At 41.3% G+C, this 3,984-nt stretch overlaps 1 protein-coding gene across 2 annotated transcripts in view; it reads left to right on the top strand.

Annotated features, from left to right (window-relative positions):
• Ift80 (intraflagellar transport 80) overlaps positions 1-3,984 on the top strand; it is a 78,002-nt gene that overhangs the window by 25,750 nt on the left and 48,268 nt on the right. The gene's annotated exons all lie outside the window — the stretch shown is intronic.

Here is a 3,984-nt window from a genome sequence, read left to right as displayed (position 1 = left end):
GCTGTGCTCTGTCTATGAAGTGCAGCTCTAGGGATGCTCAGTGCTGTGCTCTGTAATCTGAAGTGCAGCTCTAGGGATGGTCGGTGCTGTGCTCTTTTGTTTTGTCTTGATGTAAAGCCGTGGCTGGCCTGGCCTTGCTCTGGGGTGGCCTTGAACTTGGAGTAGTCCTCTTTCCACAGCCTCTGAGGTGCTGGGATCTCACACATGCACTACTGTGCCTGACTAATTTTTCTTTAATACATATACTTTTAACAGTAGTTTATGAATTTGTCTCAAATGCTAGTAGGAGGGATTCAGCATGAAGGAACCATTTTCTTTGTGAAGCTGGTCATCTACCTGAACAAATGATCTTCATGCAGAGTGCCCAGATGGAAAGTTCTGAGTCCCACCCGACTGAAAGAATGTGGTGTAAACCCCTGACAAAGGAACTACTTGTTTCACTTTCTAAGCTTGCTTTGTTTTATACTCGATATCATGTTTTTGAAACACTATTATTTAAAAACTGTATAGCAGGAAATAAATGATCTTCTTGTCCTAACATAGTAGGTAGATGAGAATTCTGAGGGAAGGTTTGAAAACAAGGAAATGGTGACACAGCCACCTCAAGAGGCCTCGATTCAGATGCTAAAGTGAAGAGGACAAAAACATCCCTGGCTCCTCATCCTGCACCCCAGCTGTGCCTTTGACCACAACTAAAGGCCTAAAGTCACATCCTGTGTAACTCAATGGGAGCTGTTCTTACAGAATTGTTTCCTTGGGGCAGGTGTTTATCATCGGTTAGTGTATAACTCAGCAAAGTGTGCTTTTACTGAGTGTTGTGAATATTTGATAACAGAAATAAAAACAAATTAACTTCCCTTTTGCACAAAAATGTAACTATAATCATAGAAATTAGAAAGCATGTACCAGGTTACTATAATCCTAACTACATCATTTTTTAAATTGAATTTTGAGAATTTTAAACATGAGTACATGGTATTTGCACCATTTTCCCCCTTCTCCTACCCTCTTCTACTCCTCCCATGTCCCCTCTACCTTGAAGTCATAACCTATTCTATAAACATTGTTAATTTTGTTTTGTTATGTTTTGTTTGAAACGGTCTCACTATGTACCATTGGCTGGCATTGAACTTGATAAATAGATCAAGCTGGCCTTGAACTCACCTGCCAGAGTGGGAATAAAGACGTGTTTTGCCACCATGCCTCATACTGTTGTTGTCTGTGTATAAAACCTATTGTTGTGTGTGTAGACAGCCTTCTGACTCCATTTAGTATTGCCAGCATGCACCTGTATTTAGGGCTGATCATTTGAGGTTGTATAACCTATCAGGGGGCTCATCCCTGCAGAAAATATCTGCTGTGATTCTTCCTGCATCAACCTCTCTAATGCTGGATTATAGGCATTAGCCCATCCAGCCTGGCTGGGAATCTGCTTTTGAATTTCAGGCCGAGTCCAGGTTACTCTTAGAGAGGAGGAGAGGGACCCTTTGAGTCTGATCCTCTCCTTGGGCCGAGTTTCATGGCTTGCTGCGATACTGACAAAACCCAGGTGCTGTTGGGTTTTCGTTGCAGGATTATTAGAGCTTTTATACCATTAAATGTAAGCTGTGGAAACCATCCTGAAGAGTTAGTATGGACAGGTATAAACTAGACTATTCAATTGCTCACTTGGACACTTATTTGGGGAAAATGCACAAAATAAATAGTGTATTTGTCTTAGTGAAATTCAATCCCTCTTGATTATAGCATGTTGGATTTTCTAAGTAATTAAATCATGCTGGGTAGTGATGGTGCACACCTTTAATCCCAGCACTAGGGAGTCAGACACAGGTCGATATATGTGAATTCGAGGCCAGCCTGATCTATAAAGCAAGTTCCAGGACAGCCAGGGCTACAAAGAAACCCTGTCTTGAAAAACCAACCAACCAACCAACCAACCAACCAACCAACCAAACAAACAAACAAACAAATAAATCTTATTTATTGACCATGAATCATCAAATTCAGATTTTATTTTCCTGGGAATGTAAATTTCTTTAACATTCATTCATTTGAAAGACCTGGATAAATCCAGACCCCTCTAGCAGGAAGAATAGAGCAAAAAATCTAGGTTAGCCAGTCCAGTGACTCTGTTCCAGGAACTAGCTGACCATAAAGTTAGATTATAATCTTGAGAAACGGGGAGTTAGCCCCTTGTGATTATCACTGATGTTTTCAGAATTTTCCAATGACGCCCTCCCTACCCCATTTGGGTTGTGGTTTCTTTCCCTAAGTACCTCTTCTTCCAACTACTTGGGTGGAACTCCTCTACCCCTGCATGGGAAATGAGTCTCAACCTAGGGCGCTGGTTCCTGTCAATAAACCTCGTGTGATTGCAGCAAGGATGGTCTCTCCTGAGTTCTTGGGGGGGTCATGTTATCCTGAGAATTGGGTGAGAGTCTCTCTACTCCGGGGGTCTTTCACATTCATTCACTCATTTCTTCATAGAAGCCAAATGCTATAAAATATATATTTCTAGACAGTTTTCATAGGCTTGGTTTTATAATTATAAATGGGTAATGGTTCATGGATTAATTATATAACTTTGATTAATTTTTCTAGTGACTAGGTAGCTAGACCAAGGCAAGGGGATTACAGTTTATTACTATATAACCAATCTTTCAATAAGTTTATATACAAATGTATATTGTATGTGTGTATGTGCACGCGCACGCGTGTGATAAAATCTTACTATGTAACCTAGGCTGACCTATAACTCTCTGTGTAGTCCAACGTAGCCTCCAGTTTGTAATCTTCCTGTCTCAGCCTTCTGAGTGCTGAGCTTATAGGCACATATCACTTACTTGGCTGTTATACTCATTTTTTAAAGTGAAGGTCACATAAAGCATAGATTTCTAGAAGATATTAGATATCCCAGAGAGTAATCCAGTTAAGAATACTGTTGCTACCAGGCATGATGGTGAACTGCCTCCCTGACCGCAGTGTTTAGGGTGCAAGTGCAGCAGGATCAGGAGTCTGAGGCCAGCCTGGCTGCATGGCAAGATCCTGTGTCACGAAGAAAGCAGGGTAGGGTGGAGAGATGGCTCAGTGGTTAAGAGCACTGGCTGCTCTTCCAGAGGACCCAGTTTGTATTCTCAGCACCCACATGGTGGCTCACAATGGTCTGTAACTCCAGTTCCAGGGAACCTGACACCCTCTTCTGGCTTCCATCAGTACCAGCCATGTACATGGTGCATGTAATGCCCAGATCGTGGAGTCCTGTATGTAAAAGCAAAGAGCGTTATTCAAGTTTGAACTCAAACTCTCCATGTGTCCAATGTGTTGATGCAATCAGAGAGTCTCAAGCCATCTGATAAACAGCAAAACCTTCCTCCTCTGAGAATCTGAAATGTAAGAAATCACAGGGAGATGGTTCATTTGGTAAACTGCTTGTCACACAAAGGAAGACCTGAATTCTTATCTCTAACACCCTCATAAGAGAAGCTGGGTGTAGTGGACACCTGTAATCCCATCCCTGTGGAGTTCTCTGCCCAGGAGGATCCATGGCTCTTACTGGCCAGCCAGTTTAGCCAAATTTATGGGCTCTAGGTTCAGTAAAAAACTGTGTGTTAGTCTTAGAAAACATGGTGGAGAACAATAACAGATACTCGGTGTATATTTTTTGTAGGAATATACCAGTCCACTGTGCATACTTTTAATCCTAGCAGTCAGGAGGCAGAGGCAGGTTGATTTCTGTGAGTTTGAGGCTGGCCTGGTCTACATAGGGAGTCTAGGAGAGCCAGGGCTACACAAAGAAACCCTAAATATACTCACACACATATAAATAATGCTATATATAATTTAAATTTATATATAGTGTTTACATATATAATGAGTGTGTGTGAATTATATACATCTATGCAGTTTCAGCTACATTGGCTATTCATGGGAGTTGAAAAGCCATGAATTTTATAAAACCTTTATCCTAGATTTTAATAGAATAGT

The sequence above is a fragment of the Microtus ochrogaster genome, chromosome 1 (assembly GCF_000317375.1).
Source record: "Microtus ochrogaster isolate Prairie Vole_2 chromosome 1, MicOch1.0, whole genome shotgun sequence".
NCBI classification, from domain to species: Eukaryota; Metazoa; Chordata; class Mammalia; order Rodentia; family Cricetidae; genus Microtus; species Microtus ochrogaster.
The sequence above is the reverse complement of the archived record's forward strand: the minus strand, read 5'-3'. Positions and strand labels throughout refer to the sequence as shown.